The sequence below is a fragment of the Euprymna scolopes genome, chromosome 3 (assembly GCF_053919585.1).
Source record: "Euprymna scolopes isolate OS-2025 chromosome 3, ASM5391958v1, whole genome shotgun sequence".
NCBI lineage: Eukaryota > Metazoa > Mollusca > Cephalopoda > Sepiida > Sepiolidae > Euprymna > Euprymna scolopes.
In genome coordinates, this window is record NC_136484.1 from 154,213,536 (window position 1) to 154,239,361 (window position 25,826).

Sequence of the window (25,826 nt, forward strand, 5' to 3'; positions counted from 1 at the left end):
ATTTGAACTCGTTCCCTTTTTTCCTTGCACCCATTTGTTGAATTATTCCACGGAATTCTGTCTTTTGGATTATTTGAATCATCTTCCATTAACGCGATTCCTTCAGATTTTACTTGTGGAATGGGAAATTTAATCAACTGTTTTGGATTTTACCGTTATTGGATATTTTACCCATTCACCAGATCATCCACTTACGTGAAATCACTTTTTCTTCCCTCTATTCCCTCTGCTTCACGATTTTTTACCAAGTAAGATATATGACTTATAGCTTCGTTAAATACTTTTGCAAGCAAAATCCGATCCCGCATTTTGTTTATCCCTACCCTCTGATGGGATGGAAAGTATTTCTTCGAAACTCCGCGGATTAAGGACTATCAACTTATTTCGTGTTCTCTTTTTGAAATTAAATACGTTTTTAACTCTTTTTCATTGTATTTTTTAACATGTTTTATTAACTACTTCTTGTTTTATATATATATATATATATATATATATATATAAGTGAACGTGTCTGTGTGCGTGTCTGTATGCGTGTCTGTGTTCATTTTCCTACACAATAACTCTGTCAATTTTCAGTCTACAGACTCCAAATTTGATATACATGATACGGAGATTTGGGAAAATATTTGTAATCCGTTTTTGGCCAGAAATTTGGCTGTTAAAGGGTCAAAGGTCAAATCATTGACCTTTGAGAACTCTACCAAACTTCTCCGTCAAGTTTCGGTCTTGAAATTTTAGAAATAGATTCCTTGGATATGAATCTAATTTAATAACTTGATTTGAGCCCAAAACCATAAATGTAATGTTAATAGGGGTCAAATTTTAAAAAAAATTGACTGCTACGATCTCTAGCAAATTACTCAGACAATTTCTGATCTAAACATTTGAAATTTGACATAAAGGGTATTCAGAAACAGGGCATTTGAGCTACCAATATATAAATGTATGTATGTATGTTTGCATGTCTGCCTAAACTTTTCGACAAGGCGACGGATTTTCACAATATCAGTATCGCTTTGGAGCTCGACCCTTCAGACGACAAATATCGAAAAATTGGCTAAAAACATTTATTTCTTCACCTTCAACTGGACACTTTTCTACAGGGATGGGTCGCTTTTGTCGCCGATATTTTCGAAAGTCATCCCCTCTTTTCGATTGTCTAGCCTTAATTTAAACCTACGTCACTTCCGGTTTGCCGGTGGTCATAACAGCGTTTTTCCCCATTCTTTTCCTACTTCGCGCTACGGGTTCGAGCCTGCCTTCCTACTATCACTTTTTTTGCTCAACATACACCTCCAAACACCCGGGCAACGCTGGGTTCCCAGGCCAGTATATCTTTAAAAATGAAAGTGTCTGTCTGTCTGTCTCTGTGTTTGTCTGTGTACATTTCCCTACACAATATCTCTGCTAATTTTCAGTCCACAAACTCGAAATTTGATATAGAGGGTACTGAGATTCGGGGAAAATCCTTGTAGTTTGTTTGCGGCCAGAAATTTGGCTGTTAAGGGGTAAAAGTTCAACAGTTTGACCCTTGAGAACTCTACCAAACTCCTCCGACAATTTTGGGTCTAAACACTTTAGATTTTAGATATAGATTCCTTGGACATGGATCTGACATAATAACTTTATTTGAGCACAAAGTATTAAATAGTAAGTGGTCATAATGGGGGTCAAAGTTTTTTAAAAATTGACCTCTGCGGTCTCTACCAAATTACTCAGACAATTCCTGGTCTAAACATTTGAAATTTTACATAAAGAGTATTCAGAGATAGGGCAAGCTTTTTAATCGGTTTGGGTCGAAAATTTGAGCTACCAATATATAAATGTATGTATGTTTGCATGTATGCCTAAAACTTTCGATAGAGGCAATAGATTTTCATAAGTTCAGTATGGTTTTTGAGTTCGGACAAACCGAACCGAGGCAATAGATTTTCATAAGTTCAGTATGGTTTTTGAGTTCAGACAACAAATACCGAACAATTGGCTAAAAACATTTATTTCTTCATCCTTAACTGGGCACTTTTCTACAGGGAGGGGTCGCTTTTTTCGCCGATATTTTCGAAAGTCATCGTTACTTTTCGGTTGTATAGCTTTAATTTAAACCTACGTCACTTCCGGTTTGGCGATGGTCGTAACAGCAAAGCCGTCACGTTTTTCCTTGTTCTTTTCCTCCTTCTCAGTACTGGTTCGAGCCTACCTTCCTACTAACACTTCTTTTTTGTTTGCTCATCACACACCTCCAAACACCCGGGCAACGCCGGGCATCCATGCTAGTATATATATAAATAGAGAGAGAGAGACAGAGAGACACAGGAATGGATAGACAGAGAGAAAGGTAGATGTAACTACAGCGACACCAAATATTTCTGAACTCCTGTTTTACATTTCATCTTTGCTGATTGGGCGATCTCATTTTTCTTTAATGAGCGTGGTTGATGACTGCGTATGTAAAAACAGTTACACGCGACATCTTACACAGATAATGGAATCGCCTTTGCCCTGATTCAGCGTAATAAAATGATTATATTAGCACGACTACCAGATACATAATTGAACTCTTTTTTTTCCTCTTGTAGCATTGACAACAATAATTATATTTTATGTGCTTTGGAACTCATAATATCATAGACATATGCACTGATGTTTTATAGTACTCTAAATAACAATATTTTTATATAAATGAATGTGTCTTGATGTGATTCTAAGAGGTTTCTACAACCTGAAAATACAATATTACAATATCTGTTAATATTATGTACTTTTCGTATTTTCTTCATTTCAAACGAGGCATTATTACGACTGTGGTGTAGGAGACTAGTCGTAAGAGCTAGATTTATAAAGTGACAGCCTGGATGTGAAATTAAACAGAGACATGTTTGTTCACATACATTAAAATTTTTATATGTTGGTACAGTCAGGGAAATAGGGAGCTTAAAAGGAATTCCAAGAGTGTCAATGGAAAGAAGCTATCAGTGTAAAACATCTAGGGACCTCTGCATTGGTAGCATGAGATTAAATATGCAGTCATGTGGGCTGGGGATATTTTTATTATTTATATTAGGTACAAATACACAAGTTAATCCGAGTGTCTTCCGTCGAAGTACTTATGAAATAAGCACAAGTGTCCAACTTGGCGCTAAGGGTCCAACTAGGCAGCAATAGGGATTTAAGATTAGCAGAGATTTTTTTCAGTTACAATTCAAATAAATAAATATATAGAAAAGCGGTACTATACTGTAAAATCACTTTGTCGCAACGCCATCAAGTCCACTTTCTGTCTATGCCCCATCCTGCAAACTGATCATCGCAAATCGTCAATTATTCCGTCTTTTATTTAACTGCAAAGGACGCTGCCATCAAATAGCTCGATTTGCTACCGGAAATGTTTCCATCTCACTGATTGTTACAAAGGGAATTATTTACATAAACCTATATTCCTCGCTTTGATTTTTCCGTATGATTCAAATAGAAACGTTACAAGTCGCCCACTTCAACTAAAGCGTTATACCGCTTGATAAAAGGAGCTAAAGAGATTATGTTGTATAGTACAAAAAGTACATAGGAAGGTATATTCACTTTAAAATAAGATAATCTGTTAACTAAAATGATAAATTCAGATGCAAAATACTTGAATCTAACGTGGAAACATTAGCAACGCACTTACGGACCCATTCATCCATGTCAAAATATTTGAAAGAACTCATATCGATGAGCAACATTGCACTTAAGAACACGCCTCCATTTAGGGGGTGCTGATGGTGCTCAGTAAACTACACCTGAGTTCGTTATCTTGTACTATCATCCGAAAAAGTACCGACAATAAAAGCACCATGACTTCACCCTTTACCAAGGAGACTTAACTAACTTCATTGTCTGTCAGTATTAAAAGAAATTAATCCTAAAAAGGAATCCCATTATAGCTTTCAATATCCTGAACTCTAGATAGGTTAACCAAAAAGTGAGCAATTTAGGAGTCCAGCGGTGGTGGGATTGGGGTAAAATTTGGCTTACAAAAAATAACCTTCTAAAATTATCACCATGGGAAGTATTCGAATCATCTTATTACGTGAAGTTGTGTTCGGTGGTGCAATAAAAAAATATTTTTTTGCATTGCCACATCGTTCAACCGTTGATAAAGTTATTTCACGGTTTCATAGGTCGCATGTTAACTGTAATAGATTTTGAAGTGTGGCCTGTTTTTCTCTGTTACACTTGGGGTGGGAAAAAGATTTATATTTCTGAGCTTCGTATTATTTGCATGTTTCAGATTACTGTTCTCCTCTTGAGTGTCATTTTTACAACGTTTCGGTCGATGTAACACTCAACATTTTCTCAGATGCATCTAGTTGACCACGGGAATGTTTCAATCTAATTCGGGAATTCTGACGGAATTTCGGAGTTCGATAGAAACATTCCCAAGGTCGAAAAGATACACCTGGAGAAGGTTGAAACCTTGTGAAAAATGACACTCAAGTTGAGAACTTTAAAAAATACGATTAAACAACCCTTATCTAAAACATTCTGAAACGTAATTTCTAAGCCTGTTAGCAATTATAAGATATGCGATTTGGTCTTTAGTTAGCCTTATTCAAATCTATAAACGCTACCAGAAAATTTGCATTTAAACTTTGAATAGAAACTTCGCGTGGTAAAATACGATAAAAGATGGGTAAATATGAATGACAGAAAGCACACGCGTTCTTTTGCAGAAGCTTTCTACCCTTATTCATATTCTTGATATATCTGAATAGGATTGTTTTTGTAATTTATGCCAGTTTTATTTCATGTTTGGATTTAGAAATACGACTGATTATTGAAAATAACAGTTAAATGTAAAGTCTGTGCGTAATGTGGACAGATTTTGGCGCAAGAAGATCGACCCAAAATCATAGATTCATTGTCTGTTTCTCGATCTAACGAAGACAATGAACATAAAAATGTAATAAAATTTACTAAAAACGCATGAAAAAAAAATGACGGTAAAACTTCGGTAAAATCTTAAGAAGCGCCATTATTGATTCAGATAGTTGCTCGGGAAATAAAACTGTTGATGTTTCTGGTTGTTCATTCCTTATTATTTATGCATGCCTTATTATCATATTATATATTATTATCATGTTTTTAATGGCATTAGAATATTTTGATATCTTATTGTCATAATCTATAAATGTTTTATATCTTATAATTGCAAGTAAAGCAATATTGTCATTTGTGACGGGGGTATAGAAGGTCATACTTCATTTTGAGTGCATTGGTATTGCGTCGTTTTAAACGATAAAAATTATTGCTGTGAACAATCCGTAAGAAAATGTTCCAATTTTCTGTCAAAATTATACAATACTCTTTATGCCATTATTGAAATCTTTTTTTTTACACGGTGGTCACCACTTATCAAGGCCCGGAAGCCATTCAGGGATAAGGGTTATTGCAAGTACAGTACGTTAGTGTGGATATTTGATGTACTGTTTACTTAAGGGGGCGGTTCATTAGGAATTTGTTAACGTTCGACTTGAAGACATCCAAATTGTAGTCCGGAGGGAAGCAGGCAGACGGAACAGAGTTCCACAGGCGTGCAGTTCTAAGAAAGAAGCTTTGTTCATGGAATCCGCGTTTTGATTTAGGCACAGATAAAGAATGGGGGAATTTTTCACAGTGGATTCAGCTAGACGGGTGTTTTTCGTGAAAGATTGGCGAGGGGGGACCAAAGATTGGAGTTCAGACGAGCACCTGCCATAGAAATAACGATAAAACAAGGATATGCTCGCAACGTCTCTTCTGTGGGAGAGAGGTTGCAGGGTAGAAAAAAGGGCATCCCCAACTAAGCCACGAAGTCTATTTTGTACTCTGTCAAGGCAGGATAGGCTGTTTTTAGCAGTTCATGGCCAGATATGGCAGCAGTATTCCATCCTTAGACGTACTTGGCTTTTATATAGATAGAGAATTGCATCAGTAGTGAGATATCTTCTGGAGCGGTAGAAGGATCCCACCATCTTTCCAGCGACCTTGGCAGCAGACTTGATGTACGTGTTCCATTTCAGATCAGGAGTAACGGACAAACCCAGAAGCTTGTCAAAACACGGGGCCTCACCCAGACAAGAGCCATCCATTTCAATTGATGCCAGATGGTGATCAGAGCGTTGATGATGTAAAGATAGGAGTTTGGTTTTAGATGCATTAAAGGTAACCAGCCACAACTTCCCCCACTGAACCCGCGCTCGAGATCAGAGGAGAGAGAATCAGAGAGAACTTTGTCATTTACAGCCTTTGATGTGTTGCCGTAGATGGTCGTGTCATCAGCATAGATGTCAACGAATGATTTAAGTATGTGTTTAGGGAAGTCATTGATGTAGATGAGGAAGAGAGTTGGGCCCAGGATTGACCCCTGAGGGACTCCAGCATTTATATTGCAGGCCTCCGATTTTTGTCCATCTACCACTACTCTTATGAGCCTATCGGAGAGAAATGATTTAATGATTGAGAAAACATTTCCCGTTATACCGTAGCTGGAAATCTTGTGAAGTATACCCTTATGCTATACCTTGTCAAAGGCCTTTGATATGTCAAGAGCAATTGCCCTAGAAAGGAAGCCTTTGTCAAGAGATTCACTTATCCTGTGGGATATAACCGTCAGCACATCTATTTAATGTAGCCGCCTTTAGACATTCACCCCTTCAATACGGATCCAGAATTGGGAGCATACCTGTTCCACAAGCGCCGGATGGCGATGATTTGGCTGGCTTTGCGTACACTTTAGTATTGACTTTTAAGCCGACTCTGAAGATGTGAGGTGACGTGATGTGGCCCTCACTTGAAACAACATCAAAACCATAACCGTGGTTGAAAACTTCGTTGAGCTGTGCCTTCACGCGTTGAATCGTCCGGATTTGCATTTTGATGGTGCTGACAAACATCCTATTGTCATAACTTGGATCGGTAGAGAGCATGAGTTGTACAGTGGCGCATCTCCGGTCTCGATCGTTGAACATTGTGTCACTTTCAACCATTATAGAAGGCTTCTATCGCTCTTAGTATTTGTACACAACTGTCCAACTAGTAAATGGTCTGCAACAAAAATAGCCGGTTTTCATAAAACGGAAATGGAACCATATCGTCCTTTCTAAGAGGATAATTATACCATTCCACCCTCTAAATGAATTTTATCCGCTAATTTTCGCGACATCATTTGCAAGATTTTGTCTGCTTACTCTATCATTATATGATTATACAATAGGAGAGGTCAACTTGTTGCACTAATGTAAATATTAATCAATTCCAAAAATCAGAATCTGTTATTTTACTTTAGTTCCATGGTTAGATCACATTAAACAACATTCATAACATGACTTCTAATGCAGCCATCTGTCTAAAGATCTTGACTTCCTGACATAAAAGCACCAACCATTGATATTATGTTTTACCTTTCTCTTTGCAATAGGCAATCATGTTTTACAAAACGAAAACAAAAATTTACCGCTAGCAAACTAAATCAAACACCATTTGAAGATGTTAAGAATATGAACCATAAAATATTTTACTCTAATAATTGTATTCAGCATAAAATAACACGAAATATGCTGTAGAATGAAACAACTAAAGCGAACATTATGAATAAATATTTGAAAATATAAAGAACGTTAAATATAACTTTTTTTACTGACATGACCGTATTCGGAGTTAAATAATCCTAAAAGGATTTATATGCCGTAAGACAAAACAACCAAACCAAAATCCATGCATAAATATTTGAAATATAAAGAACTTGAAGCATACAATCTTTTATCAAAACGACGAGATTCAGCATTAAATAACCCAAAAATTGCAGATAAGCCGTAAAACAAGGGAACAAAACATCATGAATAAATATTTGAAGATATAAAGAACTTGGAGAATAATGTCGTAAAATTAAACAAACCAAACCAAAAACGGTGACAAAAATATTTGAAGATATAAAATGTTGAACGATAATGCCATCTTCCAGATGACTTAACCCTTGCAAACCTTTGTACATGGAAATTCTGCCTTACATTAGGTATATGTGGGCGTTTTATAAAATAAAATAAATTGTGAGATTTGTCCTTTTTTATGAAATACGTTTCATACAGAAGTTGGATTGATATTTGCGAATACCATATAGATAAATATGGACTTTATTTATTGAGATAAATAAAGAGACAGGAATTGTGACAGATATATTTATTCAGACGTTCATAGATATTTAGAAATATAGATAAATTGGTAGATTCAAATTTAGATAGATAGATACACGGATTCAGAATGTGAAAGATACATACGTACATAGATTCAAGATACATAGATAGATAGATAGATAGATTGTATTTTTTCCACAGGAAAAGCCTTAAATTTGTTTAGAAAATGAGAGATTATATTTTCTTTATTTTTATTAAATTTTACGCCGAACAAGGAACAGTGCCACTTAGAATTAGGGTTCTACTAAATCCAACATTTTGTGAATAAAATATGTGAAAAGGAAATCGGCATGAATTGGCTTATACATAGTTTCTTCTTAGAAATAATTTGGATTTATTCCCGCATACTTTTACCCTGATAAATTGAAATATTACAGCAGCTGCTATACATGGATGTTCTTATATAAAAAAAGATTAATCATACATGTTTGTACTATATGTTGTATCCATGGAAGATATATTCAATGTCTAGGTTTATTCATGAGAATATCCATTTAACTTTTTCAGGAATAGATAACTAGTTGTTTGCATTAGTAAGAAAAGTGTAATCATAAAGGGTGAACAAAAATTATTCAATACATTCAAGGAAATACGTTCTGTATTCGTTTTAGATGCATCATAGAGTCTCTATGAGCTGATCTGGATGAATGCATATGACAACTAAAAGACGCTTTAATTGAGAAATGGAATCGCTAATAAAAATCGCATAAAAACACATTGGACTAAACTACATAAAGCTGAAGGTATACAAGACCCAATGAATAGTGAATGCAGACTAAATGGAAAACGGACGAAATGATAACCCACACCATCAATGAATATGGGATTTTTTTTTCTAAATAGAATGTAACATACACATAGTCGAATTGGGAGGATAGTCTCCTCGGAAATCTAAAAGCGACATAATTTGAATACACAGACAAATGGTACAAACACAAACCAGTACCGTAATATGAGATGACATAGTGTTTTCTGTAATATCGAAATACAAATAGATAAACACATACTAGCAAGAAAAGTAGAGATTATAATAGTGAACACGAAGAACAAAATCTAGATTTCACAATCCTAGAAAATCACAGGTTTAAGCTGAGGAAATTAGAAAAACCCAAATAACTACATAAAATTTGCGAAATAATTAATTAAACGTTAAATTATAATGTTACTAAACATGAAAATTATTTTTCTGTCCTTTGCAAATGATTCAAATTTTAATATGATAACGACTACCAGGTGTCAAAATTTCAGCTTTTCACACTTATTATTTCTAAAAAATATTAGGTTTTGAAATTTTTCCCCTTAGTTTTGGACGCTACCATATATATATATATATATATATATATATATATATATATATATATATATATATATATATATATATATATATATCAATAGCAATTAATTATGTCAGCCCCTTTAAAAAACTTATTTCTTATCGCTGAGCACTTTACAGTTGAATTAAAGTCGGTCAATTTAGCTCGATGGCGGAGATCATCATATAACTATTAGATCACTATGACAGACGTTAAATACATTTTTAAAAATCTAAATGTTTAAATTTCAAAAATAGCTTTCGCAGTTAACCCTGGCCGAATGGATTGGCTCCTTGCTTATGGAGTCAGAGATGGCTTCGTTGACGGGTTCGGATTTATCGACCGGTGGTAATCGTGACATCTTGCAATGATGATTCCCGAAACACTATTTCGGCAGAAGGGATATAAAGAGAAGCAACTTCTCCGGATATTGAACACTTTCTGTTGTTCGAGCCTTAAAAAGAAAATTCCCTCACCAAAAAAAAATAAATAAATAAAAACAACTTTTGTTTCAATAAAAGTAGAAGCGAGTGCCAGAACGACCGAAAAAAAATAACCAAACGCGTGCGTAATATGTTTTTTTTATTTTATTTTATTTTTTTTGTAAAGGCATTTTTTCACTGTTTTTCTTCTTTTTTTTCGTAAATAAAGGAAATTTTCGATTTGCGTTTTTTACAGAGGTGGCTTTTTCAATTTGCATTTTTTAGTGGGGGGGGGGCTTTTTTGTTTCTTAAAGTGTGGCTGAAGTTTCAATTCGAAGGAGGCAAAGTTTCTGCATAGCCGTTTCAAGAATATTAAAAACAAACGAATTAATTTTTTCAGTTTATTCGTGTCTTTTTTATTGTTGTTTGAATATAAAAAAAAATTGTCTGTCTACACGGAATTATTTTTTCAAGCTTAAAACTTATTGGGATTACCAAATTATTTTATTTGATGACATTTCTAGAGGCAGATAACTCTACGTCTTTAAAAACGTCGATGTCGGAAATAATTTCAAATGAATTAAATTAAATATATTATCAATTAAATTGTTATTTAAAGTTTATTTAATAAAAATTTTAAATAGAACATTTAAATCAATTCTCTCGCTAGAAACATTAACTAAAATATCGCTGTTTTATAAAATCGATTCTCCTTAATGCAATATGCAAATGATGTGGCCTCTGTATGGTATATGTAGCAAGAATCATACTATATAGAGAAATAAATGAACTTTTGCATATATTAATATATTTTGAACAAACAAACAGACAGGAATACGAATTTATATATATATATATATATATATATATATATATATATATATATATATATACATAAGCATCAATTCAAGCACGTCTGATTGAACATGACAGAGTTATTCTTTTTCCCCCTATTTTCTGGATATCTTTTCCATTCGTCGAGTCTTCTTTTTTTATTCAAGCTGGCATGTTGCATAAAATTGATCCCAAAAGAAACTAAATAAATAAGCTATAAAATAAGAAAATAAAAATAAAAAACAAAATAAATAACCCCTAACCTTCTGCAGCCACCTTTACAACCAATTAAAAAAAACTATAAATACACCAAGTTCAAAGAACAAGAAAAACGATAACAACAATCGCTTCTGACGATAATCGGATCCACCTATAAAAGCGCTTGACAAGAATATGACTGAACAACAACTTTTGGGCGCCGTTTCATACAACATGCCAGCTAAAATAAAATAGACAGCTCCGCGAATGGAAAAGATATCCAGAAAAATCGGAAAAATCTCTGCCGTGTTAATTCAGACGTGTTTGAATATATATATATATATATATATATATATATATATATATATATATATATATATATATATATATATGTATATATATATATATATATATATATGTATGTATGTATTTGGTGACTTCAATGTCCACCACAGTAACTGGCTTGAATTCTCTAATTACACAGACGTAGATGTTAGCACAACACATAGCTGCTCTATATCTCATTCCCTATCTCAGACGGTTACATTTCCGATACGTTTCCAAGACCAGCAAGATCAACATGCCTCACTTGTAGATCTATTTCTGACAACAGTTCTCGATGATTGTACAACAAATGCCCACAGCCCACTCGGGAATGCTGATCACGTTGTGATAATGGTAGAAATCAACCTAAATTCTCGCCCTCAAACTGAAGCCCACTACTCAAAACAACAGGGTATTACGAAAAGGCTGGATGGAAGCAATTAGGGAACTCATCAGAGATGCCCCATGGCAAAATATCTTTTCTCTTCCAGCGGAACAGTGTGAACTGAATTGTTCAAAACTGCAATTGAAGTACATGTTCCCACACGGAAATTCTATAGCAAGCCCCACTCTCCCCAATAGCTTACTTCTGCGTGTGCAGCTGCCATTGTTCAAAGGCAGCAAGCGTTCCACAGATTTAATCGACATAAATCCAGTTCAAACAGACAGAAGTATATAGAAGCTAAAAGTAATTGTAAGAGAGTAATAGGAACAGCAAAGACACTGAAACCACCAGAAAACGCATCGAAGCACAGAAATTAGGAACCCGTGATTTTTTTCAAATATACAACAGTGTAGTAAATAATAGGCAGTCAATGATTCTCCCACAATCAAACAACCATGGGGTTGCTTGCACGGCAACCGACAAGGTTAATCTGCCTGCCAGTCTGTTTGCCTTAAACTCCACACTGGACCCGGCGCACCACTCCTTCCCCGACTTACCTTTGCGGACAGACGACACACTAGACGATTTGAAAATCAGCCCTTCTCGGGTACATGGTATCATAAAAAAACCTAAACACCTCAAAAGCATCTCATCCCGGCTGTGCTATTAAAAAATGCTCTGCTGAGGTTGCTCCAGTTCTCTCCAAACTTTACAATAAATGCCTTAACGAGTCTTGCTTTCCCGACTGCTGGAAAACCGCTTCTGTGGTACCAGTCTTAAAGAATTCTGATGAAATAACTGACCCACTAAATTATCGCCCCATTAGCCTCCTTTCGCTTTTCGTCAAAATATTTGAGTCCCTTAATTAATCAAGCCCTAGTCCAACATCTAACAGCTGCTAAACTCCTGACTGACAAACAATGTGGATTTAGGCAAGCCCGTTCAACAGCAGATTTCTAAACTGTAATCTATGAACGTATATACTGTTGACTGGACAAAACAGGGGAGGGTAGAGCGGTAGCCCTCGATATATCTAAGTCTTTTGACAGGGTATGGCATGATGGTCTTCTAAGGAAAATTAGATCATATAGTATCACTGGAAGAATACATAATGTAATTAAATCTTTTACTTAAAAAGGATTTAATTACATTATATATTCTTCCAGTGATACCATATCACCTCTCTGATAAAATTGTTTCGGACATGGGTATATTTGCTGATGACACCATTATCTATAACATGCACGATGGGAAAAACAAATGAACCCATATTTAAGGAAATGGCAGAAACACTAGAGGATGACCTCCAATCTGTAATGGAATAGGGACAAAAATGGATGGTCACATTCAATGCTGGAAAGAGTAAGTTTGTTTCCTTCAATAACTACAAGAAACGTTCTCTATCACCAATAGCAATGCCCAAGAACACATTATCTGAAAGTATTTTCTTTAAACTCCTTGGCCTAACGTTTACACGGAACATGAACTTGAATAAATACATTCAGAGCATTGCCAAGGCTGCTAACAAAGAATGTGGGCTTTCTCTACTGTGCTAGAACATTACTTACGCCTGAAAGTATCCTGTACCTCTATAAGGCCATCATTCGCCCATGTATGGAGTGCTGTTCTCACATTTGGTCTGGTGCATCTGCTGCTTTTCTCTCACTCCTGGACAGGGTTTAAAAGCGAGTCGCCAACCTGATAGGTCCTAAACTGTCATGTAGGCTTCAGCCTCTGTTCCATCGACAAAATGTTGCATTCTTCTGCCTGTTCTACAAATTTTTTTTTTTTTTTTTTTTTTTTTACATTTTCACCCCAAACAAGGCAAATTGCCACTTTGGTGTAGGGGGCTACTATTAGGGGCAACAACTACTGAGGTACTATGTAGGGATTTGGGCAGCAAGGTGTCGGTTCACGTTACACTTGAACTTCTGCACGTCAGTACTGTTGGGGAAGCAGGGACCTGGAATGGAATTCCAGAGTCTAGCGGTTCTGGGGAAGAAACTATTGGAGTAAAAAGATCTTTTACATCTAGGGATCTCTACAGTGTGGGGGTGGGATTTAGCAGCCTGTCGGGTTTGTCGAGGGTGCACACGTCGTGGGGGCACATGTGATTGCAGTTCGTCAGAGCATTCACCACTAAAATACTTGTAAAAAAGGCAGAGGGATGCAACATTTCGTCGATGGGACAGAGGCTGAAGCTTAGATGTCAGTTCAGGGCCTATCAGGTTTGCGACTCTCTTTTGAACCTTGTCAAGGAGCGAGAGACTAGTAGCAGATGCACCAGCCCAGATGTGGCAGCAATACTCCATACATGGGCGAATGGTGGCCTTATAGAGGTACAGGATACTTTAATGGTAAATGCTCTGAAAAACTACAAGCACGTTTACCTCCTCAACGTGACTAGCCCCAACAAACCCGACAAGCAACTAAGTCGCACCACTTTACAGTAGAGATTCCTAGGTGTAAGAAAGAATTTTACTACAATAGTTTCATCCCCAGAACTGCCAGACTGGAACTCCCCTCCGGGATTCTGCTTTCCCAACTGTACTGATATGCAGAAGTTCAAGTGTATAGTGAACTAACATCTTGCTACTCATCTCCCTTCATAATGCCCCTGCAACTTATTCCCCCGATAGTAGCCCCCTATTTCAAAGTGGCACTGTGCCTTGTTTGGGATAGAAATTTTTTTTTTTTAAATTTGTGATTTATTTGTATATGCTCTATTGTTACATATAGCTGTATAAACTAAAAGACGGATATAAATAAAAGGGTACATATAATTCTTCATAAACCCACGCACAAATACACACACACACACATATATATATATATATATATATATATATATATATATATATATATATATATATATATATTGCAAACAATGGGCCATCATAGTCCCCAACCAGCCAATATCATATTCATTATCATTTAATACCAATCCAGCATAAATTTATATAGGTATTCATTTTTATATCAGTTTAAATAATAATAAAACCTTTCGATAATGTAATATAATTTTGCATTTATTATGCTGTCTTACGAATGCTCATTTTTGACGACCTTAAATGACGGAATGATTTTCTCTGGAATTATATCATTAAATATTACAAACTTCGTTTCGATTTTAATCGTACTGTAGTGCCATAGATTGTGGAATGCATTTAATGCATGTTCCATTTTGTTTGATATAATCGCTTGATCTTCCCACGTGCAGCCGCCTCGTCATGGGAGATGGATGCACAATATTGATTAACGGTCGGGTCAGCAAATTTGTGCTGCATTAAATTGCTACGTTCCATCGGAGACAGAATCTGTGCTTTCTGCGCTAATCTCTTGCACACTAACATGCATATAACTCAGACAAAGGCACACGCACACACACACATACCAAACGTAACGCACAGACTATACACTGACTGACGTCCCGCAATCTCCTCTAATTCTAATCTATTTTTCCATTCAATGTTTAAAAGATCTCTTCCCATGTGTGCTTTCCGGAGTTGATCGGATTATACGTATGTTTTAGAATTCCTCTGGAAGATGACTTATACTTTGTCGAAAACTCAACAGATGAGGATATTGTTCTATATAACAAACCTGGTTGTGCCAATTCGAAATCAGTTCATTCCAGAAAAAGTTCATTCCAGAAAAACAATTCGTTCCAGGAAAACAGTACCTTGTGTCTAACTTCCTGAAGAGAGAGTAAATAAAAGCAATACTTTTGAAAATTATTTAGTTTAACACTCAGGCGTTTAAAATTTGGGAAATAATTATCAATATATCTAATAGAAATTTATACCCAAATAGACCCACACTATTTACCAGACTCAAGTATCTGTCGCATCGCCAGTGTTTCATTACTGTGCTTGTTTAACAAGTACTTCCACTAACGTGCTCAGGTGAACGTAATGCACTTGTATTCCCTCAATATAACTCTCCCAACTCACGTGACTAGAAGTCAAATCTCATTCTTTTATTGTAGAGATACGTAGACGCAGAAAGTTTTCCTACTCTAAGAGTTTGCTGACGGAATTCCTCCCATGATCCTTATTTTCGCGACCGTACAATAATCAGTAGTTGAGTAGATATCAGGTTCTTTCAATAATCTCTTTAAACTTGTTTAAAACATCCAAAGAGATCAATACACTCTGGTGTATTTACAAATATGTAATAAATACTAGGGAAATATTGACGAATTGTCTTTTGGAAATAGAGTTTTCGACACAGACTATGATAATGTATTCAACCGTGACCTTCGTTAATATATGTAATTATGGTCCTTGAGCTGGAAACTGGCATAATCGCTGAGGTCCTAGCAAGCAAAGTCGGTTGAACAGTCAGACTCGATAATGAATGAAAAGATTTTTACAAAAAGCTTTAGAAAACTTAAAAATTGCAGTTCTTTTAAAAAGAAGAAAAAGAAACACGATGATTTGTACTGAAACTTATTCAATATTTAAAACAGCGGATAACGTGTGTGTTTATGCGTTAAAAGTAATTAAATATTTGGTTGTTTCATGGATTTTAATGATTAAAATGCATTCATTATTTACTTATAAATTACATGTAAAAATAAGAAAAGAAAGGAATACGATTTTTTATAGTAGGACTGAGCTTTATTTAATATATAAAACATTATGCATGTAAAATTACGTATATTTGAAGCATAAAATGAAACGTAAGCAATAAATAATTATTAAACAATCAACTTCAAATCAAATGATAAATATTTTTAATTAAAATGAACAATAATTTGTTAAATCAAAACGAACAATATATTTTGAAATAAAAACGAACACAAATATTTTTTCATTAAAACGAACAATTTTAAAATCAAAACGAACAATATTTTTTAATCAAAACAAATAACAATAGTTTTTTTTAATCAAAACGAACAATATGTTTTAATCAAAACAAATAATAATAGTTTTTTAAATCAAAACCAACAATATTTTTTAAAATCAAAACGAACAGCAATAGCTTTTAAAATCAAAACAGATAATAATTTATTAAATCTAAACAAAAACATATTTTAAAATAAAAACGAACAACAATTTACCAAATAAAAATAAGTTACAACTATATCGAGCTAGAGAGGTTTTCAGTGACTTTATTTAATGTACACTGCTGATCGAAAATTTAAGACCACTTAAAAATCTTTAAAAAGAAACCCTTTTTTAAGGATAGATTTTAAACTCTTCTGACTTAAGGTTACAAATACTACAATCTAAAAGCTTATGGAAAAAAAGGTTCATTAAAAAATGTTATTTAAAAATTTGCATTTTTATTTATTAGGCTTTTTACACATGATTAAAATTATAAGAGGAAGCGTATAAATTGTTAGATTTATGGTAATTCTAATGTTTTTAGTTCAATTAGAGATAAGTAATCACTGTGTAAATGTGTTACCATGCCTAAACAAACCGAAGTTGAGCGTTCTCGAATTCTAGGATTCCATAAGCAATGTTTTTTCACATCAAGCGAAAGCAGCTAAGGTAAATCGCAGTAAAACTGTTATTTGCTCCTTTCTAAAGAACACTGAGAATTATGGAAAAGCAAAATCCTTTGGTAGCCCCACCCCCAAAAGTTCTCCTGCATTGAGTAGGAGAATCAGACGAATTGTTATGAATGACAGAGGACTTTATTCTAGTCAAATTAAGGCGGTTACAGATGCTGATTGCAGTTCAATAACCATCAGACCATACTTACAACAAAAAGGCATGGTAAATAAAAAGCGTAAACAAATTCCTCGATTGCTTCTACGTCACAAAGATTTGGTCGTGAATACCAAACCTGGGACGTTGAGAAGTGGAAGAAAGTCCTGTTTTCTGATAAGAAAAATTCAATTTAGATGGTTCTGATGGCTTCCAGCGATATTGGCATGACAAAAAACACGCTTCTGGAAAATGTTTTCCACACGTCATAGTGGTGGAGGGTCTGTAATAGTATGGGGTGCCTTTTCATACAGAGGGACGCTGGAGCTCCAGGTGGTGCAGGGTCGTCAGACAGCAGCTGGTTATGTAAGCATGCTACAAAAAGCATCTTTGATGATGGAGGGCCATTGTTTGTGTGGGGATGGATGGTTATTCCAACATATAATGCTAAAATTCACAGTGCAAGACGGACCTTGAACTTTCTATAAGAAAATGGAGTCCATCTCTTTGGACATCCTGCATGCTCACCGGACTTGAACCGAATTGAAAATGTTTAGGGATGGATGACAAGAAAGGTTTATTGAAATGGCAAACTATATTGAACAAAAAATTAACTTCGTGAAGCCATCTTCAGAAACTGAAGCAGGATCCCCGGCACCTTAATGAAAACCCTTATTTCTAGCATGCTCCAAAGAATTTTTGAAGTCAGCAGAAGCAGTGGAGGTAAAGCTCATTATTAAGTTTGATTGTTAAATGTTTTCTTTCGTACACTTTTTGTATAATTTATAGAATTTTTGCCTCTGGTCTTATAATTTTGATCATCTATAAAAAGCCTAATTTAATAAAAATGTAAATTTTGAAAATAAATCTTTGGAAAGTTTGTTTTTTAAGATTTTTAAGTGGTCTTAAATTTTTAATCAGCAGTGTATAATATTCATTCGGCTCGAAAAACATAAGCACAAAAATATGGCCGCGTCATATCTCTTATATTTTTGAAGTCTCAATAATGAGTTAAAATTAAAAGAATTATACACAACACTGCCAGAAACTACCCACAATAAATGCCATCGATCATTTGTCGCCTGTGTTTTTAACAGTATTTTGTATAATGTTAACTCTAATATTGTCATTCTTCTTGCGAGGTTAAGAAAACATGATTTTGCCAGCCATTCGATGACAAAATGACATATCCCTATCTCTTGCTTCATGCGGAATAGCTGCAGCCTTACTACCAGGCAGAATAACTGCTCATTCCGCTATGAAATTACTATTAAACATTCAAAATTCAATTTTTTAAAACTTCATGTTCAATATCTCCAAAATATCTATCATGGGAAAAATATTGCGGAAATGCAAAGTTATTGTTTGAGATGAATGCACAATGGCACACAGAAGATCACTTGAGGCTCCTGATAGATCCTGGCAAAATCTGCGTGGCAATGTCAGACCATTTGGGGATGCAGTAATATTGCTTGGAGGAGATTTCAGACAAACGTTACTTGTAATTCCTCGATCAACACCAGCAGATGAAATAAATGCTTGCTTCAAATACTCCACTTTATGGCGTATATAAAGACATTAAACTTAACTCAAAATATGTGTGTCCAGTTGTAGAACAATCGATCTGCAGAGAAATTTTCGCATCAATTGTTGAAAATTGAGAACGGAAAGATTCCGGCTGATTCGAGTTAAGTGTAATTTTTTTTCCTCGTAACTTCTGTAATTTATTTGCATCAAAAGAAAGTATGGTAAAAAAGTTTTTCCAAATATTCAAATTAATCATAAGACTTCCAGTTAGCTGAATGAACGAGCTATTTTGCAGCTCAAAACAAAGACGTCCATAAACTTAACGATATCATTCAGCTTAAAATTCCAAGTGAGGTAGTCACATTCAAGTACGTCGACACTGTTATGGAGGCAGGTACAGTGGTTAATTATCCAACAGAATTTTTGAATTCACTAAATTAACAGGGATACCACTGAATGTACTCCAATTGAAAATTGGCGTATCAATTATCACGTTGCGAAATATAAACCAACCCGTGATTTGCAATGGCACATGGGTTGCAGAAAAAATAATGAATAACATCATAGAAGCAACACTCTTGACAGGACCTTACAAAAGTGAAGATGTCCTCATGCCGCGCATTCCTATGATTTCACTGGATACGCCATTTCAATTTAGGAGATTGCAACTCCCAATTCGATTGTTTGCGATCATCATCAAAAAAGCTGAGGGGCTATCTTTACAATTGTGTGGGTTACACTTACACACTGACTGTTTCTCACATGGACAATTTATGTTGCGTGTTCAAGAGTCGACAAATCAGAAAATCTATATATCTCCTCAGAAATAGAAAAACAAAAAATTGTGTATCCACAAGTACGGAGAAATTAAACATATAAGAAACTTTTCTCATTTTATCTATTTTTTTCATTTGGTCAAATTGACACACAGCAACGATAGGTACAAATAGTATGCACATATATATATATATATATATATATATATATATATATATATATATATAGAGAGAGAGAGAGAGAGAGAAGGAGAGAGAGACTGAAAGACACAGACAGTACATAAATATACAATACAGTTAGTATATACATATACACACATATATATATTTATATGCGTGTGCGTGTTTTTATATATATATATATATATATTAAATTTATTTATACAAACATTGATGGCTACATATGTGCATACATGTTTCTATAATCACCAGTTATTTGGGAGATTACGTCTTCAGGCTAAGAATTACTTTCGAAAACTGAAAATACAAGATATAAAATATTTTCTTATATCGTTTACAAAATTAGAATCTTGTCATAGAATAGGGGTTAGTATGGGGGAGGATAAGCAAGGCCTCTGACCAATCAATTCTCCACAGGCTTTTATCTATTCTTATCTTAACTTCGATAAGGGATAATATTTATTTATTTATTTTTTATATTCTTTTTATAACCCAAAAGTTAAGTATCTCCTCTTTTGTTTTGCGTTGTATATTATTTGACAAGTTCGTCTCTATGTCGTCTATAGCTAGCGGTCAGATTTAGATAGTCCGCATATTCCAACGCTCGTCCCCCAGAATGGGGAAGACGGTATTTTCGATTTTCACACACGCATATTTCATAAGTAAACCTACATACACATATACTCGGGAGTGGATACACACCGTTTTTATATTTCCTTCCACATACACACAGAAATATAATATCTCTCTCTCTCTCTCTCTCTCTATATATATATATATATATATATATATATATATATATATATATACATAGATAGATATAGATATATATAAATATAAAATGTAAGAAAACCACAAAATTCTACATGCATAAATATACACAAATACGTGCATAAAACATCTATACTCTCATACACATAATACACATTAATACCTATACACGTAGTTACACCTACACACATATATCTCCATATATAACCACATACAAACACGCATATCATATACGTATGCATAAAAACATAAACATACAACACATATATATCATTTACTTATATACACGGAGGAAACTATTTCTACACAAAACATAAATAAAGCTATGATTTATTTCAGATACTTAAGTCCTTTTTCAGGAAAACTTTCACTAAGTTATTACATATATAGTGGAAAAAACACATAACCTATCACATGAACTTTGATGCCTGCGTAGAGCACTGCATACACTCTGAATGTATGAAAGTTACATATACACACATGCATACCTATAGATATACATATAATACAGATACACACTAATACAACATAGGCATATGTACATGTACCAATATATATATATATATATATATATATATATATATATATACATATACATATTATATACATATACACACATATATAGATATGCCTATACAAGCATTCGTATACTTATATACAAATACACATATGCACATACATATACATATCTACACACACCCAGCCACACTCACACACACGTATATATATATATATAATAATAATATATAATTGTTATTGGCATACATGCAGACCTAACTGTGATTAATCAATAGTTAGTTTCAATAATTGTGTATTTTCAACATTATTACCCACTACGTAAGCTTGCGAGGAAATATTTACTGTAATAGACTAAGAAATACGAATAGATATACAAAGGTATATAACGCTGTTATTATACCAATGCTAACAAATTATCAAATAGAATTTTTTTTAAATATCGAAGAGATGAACCTGAAAACATGTAGATAATAATCTCATTCACCTTTCGATAAACATATGTATACACACATACAAGCATACACACATATACATACACATATATTCATTATATACCCACAGATACAGATACATACATACCCATACATGCACATAAACCCACAGAGATGTATATACAATGCACACATGAGACACATATACATACATAGATACATAGACATACATATACACATAAATACACATACATGTATAGATAAATATACATACATACAGGTACACCCGCGTAGCCATACATATAAATATATATCCATACATATACATACACATAACCATACATTCACACATACATATATGTATCATATTAATTAATGGTCGGAAATTCATTTAATAAGGTGCACTCTAACTTCAGTAGTATGGTAAACCACTTATATGAGTTTATTTTTATAGTTTACATAGGCATATGATGATTGCTGCATCTTTCGCGGCAATACAAAGAGGTCATGTAAAGAATACATGACCTCTTTGTATTGCCGCGAATTAGTTGTATGATCAGAATGATCTTCACAAAGTAAAGATTCATAAATTGTCTGTTTATTCATCAGCAACCGATTAATTTCAAGATTGTTGTCGTCAAACCAGCCCTTGTTCTTATCCCTCTTTAAGTCAAGAACTTCAGCACCAGCAGAATAAACCTGAGTCTTAAAATTCACCAATGTACCATCAAATGCAAGATTATCGAGTTTTTCCGCCATACTCTTTTTTATTTCAGGCAACTTTAAGTTCGCGACATCAATATGGCTAGGCACCTAAACACCACTATGACGAACTTTCTTACGAATTCGGAAATTAAACTTTCCTCTCACCGACATGTGATCGATGTCACATTCAGCACTGCGCATGACACCAATAGTATATGCATCTCGAAGGTCGCGTTTTCGAGTTATGATGAAGTCAATTAGGTGAACATGTTTTGAATGTGGGTGTATCCAATTAGCTTTGTGCTTCAGTTTACGGCGAAAAAATGTTACAGATAGCAAGATTAAATTCTGAACACAGCTGTAGTAGCTTAAGGCCATTAGCATTCATGGTATCGATTCCATAGCGGCCACATGGACTCCAGGTCCCATAGTCTTTTCCAATACAGGTATTAAAATCACTAAGAATAACAAGTTTTTCATTAATTGGTGTAGATGCAACAACAGAGCGCAGAGACTCATAGAAACACAAGATGTCATGTTCATTCGCTTGAAGGATTGATGCATAGATCGAAAGAATAGAGATGAATATGTTGTGTGAGAGAGGAACACGAAATTCCATGACGCGATCACAGATACTAGAAGGAAATTCATAGTATCAACCAAGGATGTTTTAATCGCAAAACCGACTCCACCGTTTCTACGGATACCCTCCGGTTTACCAATCCAGAAGAGTGTAGCCTGATGATATCTCTGTCATTTGATCTTCTCCTGAGAGACGAGTCTCTGACAGAGCAGCAATATATACATCCAGTCTCCGTAGCTCTGTAGTGACAAGCGCTGTCCTGCGCTATGGACGGTTGGATGACGCTTTATCAAGAAGAGTGTGTAAATTCCAACAGCATAAGTTGAAATTTACTTCTTTTTGGAGATACATTTTTTCTTCCTGCTTACATGAACCACCGTTAGCCGCAGGAAACTAACCAGTGATAGTATGACAAACAATTTTTAGTGCACCTTTTCTTGCACTTTCTCAAGACATCGGGTGAGCAGTGGTCTCCCTGAATAGGGCTGTTCAGTCACAGGAACCCCCACCGGAGTTTGCCTCTGTCATGTGAAGCCACAACAACGATGTTAAGATAGGGTTTCTGTCGCCTTTATGCAGATTTGTGACTGTGTACCTCCAACTGGTCAAATCTGTAAGCGTTGCCACTCCTCCATCGCCATAGGACTTGCAACAGAAATGAACGACAGATAAAGATAAGATAGAAAACGATAAGAAATAAAAGATAGATCTCAAGTAACATCTGTATATTGTTGTATTAAAGTGTCAAGCGCTTGTACGATACGAGTGCAACTCTCTGGGTCTTTGCAACAATAACCCAGTGGCAAGCCATTGCAAGATGACTGGTAATTGATTTGACCACAGATTTCTCGTAAGAGTTATCCTCTCCTAGAAGGATTGCCTTCACTACGGCTTACAGGAGCTCCTTCTACCCCGCTAATGTCATTTACCCATGACTGGGACTTCGGTAGCTGGGCACCAGAACATGGTCCACACGCCGGTGGGTGATGAATGCCGCAGTCAACAGGTCCTAAGCTCCTCTAGAGGTTTCTGCCAGGGTTACCTCACGTTTAGCCTTTGGTTCAAAAACTTTATCCCACAAGGCAGTGGGGATTCAGTTTTCTGGCGCTGAAAACTCGCCATTTATCAGAGCCCCGTTAGCGTGGCAGAATTCACAACGTGCACGTGGGGATGATTAGATTGGGAGAAGCTATATATGACGCTAGAGCATTTGTGTGCTTTTAACACACGTCCACACCAATCCTTGAGCTCCAAAGGCATATACACACATGCATACACATATATACACATATATACACTCTGGTAATATATAAACTACGGTAACCCCCTTATATGAGATATATGCCTATTTTTATAGATCAGATAGACATACATACATACATACATACATATCCACATATGTACACTCACATATACATGATACGTCTAAATAGATAAAGATATGATCGCATTCTCTACATAACTTTTTTTACCCGCACGGTATACGCATATACATGCACTTAAGTTCATACAATTATATTATGCGCACCCACTCGCATGCTATTTCTCGCAAGTTGTACTTTTTTTTTTACATAAAAGAAACTTATAGTGAATGCACATTGAAGCCCAAGTCTATTCTCAGATCAAATAACTACTTCTTCGAAGTTTATACAAACATATAACGATATACAACAACAAATTCGGAACATTTAGGCTATATAAATGGAATACATATGTTTATACATTGTTGTACTTACCTTATTTATTTCTATAACATGTTTTATTTTACCTAACTAGTTCCCAGTAGTATAACGATAACGAGGTGTCTTTTCATCGAACGAATATGTCCATAAAATCTATTATTTTTTTAATTTCATTGGGGTACTACCTATATAGAATTTTTCATCACTCTCGTTCTCCACTGGGAATATTTTAGCCTGATATTCCACTGATGGGGTTAAACATTCATTTTTATGGGGCATTCCTCAGGTTCTTGGCAGTTACATTTAATCAGACCTGAATTATCACTAATATTCATACTTTCCCTATTATTCATCCTTGAAACCCTTCTATTATGATTTTTATGATTCTTTCCAAGTTATCACCACAGCTATAACTTAATTTTAATGTATTTTTATTAACAATTTTATGTAACATATTATTTGGTGGGAAATGCTTATTAATAAGTTGTAAAAAATTAAGTACCAATGCTTGTTTTCATCATAATATTGAAAGGGGTGCAAACCAGATCACTTTCCTATTAAGGTTTCTAAATCTGTTCGTGCTAGTATTAGTGACTTTATATTTTATATGTATGTCTTTATACCCACTATTTTTAAGCGCTGTATTATAAATAGTTTTGCAGCCATTAAAAGTTACTTCATCGGATGAGTTGTTACTTATTCTACTTTGGACAGATTACGGTATGTGTTTAATAATGGATGGTGGATTGTTAGATTGTGGGTGTACATAAATAGGGTTAGCGTTTTCCTTCATATAGGGTTTAACTCACGTCTAAAAGTAACGTCGAGGAAGTTAACCTGCTTTAAGTTTGCATTAATTTCGACTTTTAGGCCAAAATTTTTCATCTCTCTATTGATAGCTCTTCTAACCTAATCACATTTTACACTTGTAGCGTTCTTTACTTTTATTAGCCCATCATCTCGATATTGGCCTATGTTGCCACATCAATAGCGTTATTTTTTGTTAAATTGTAAAAGACATAAAGTACCACGAGATCCGTTACTTCTGCAGAGTCCAATGAACCCATTAACACCCCAAAAAAGTAATTTTGTCTAGTTTTAGCCCACTGTTCTCCATTATAGACAGAAACAGTTGTGCGGCATTTCACAATGATTTCAAAAGACTCATCGGAGATATTGGTATGAGCCTTGGCAAATGCAATCGGCCTTTCAAAAAGATCCTTTGTGATTGATAGGTAATAATCCATTATGTCGAATTGCAATATGCGTGTGTGAAAATCTATATATAGTTCAAACGTACGCACTTAAA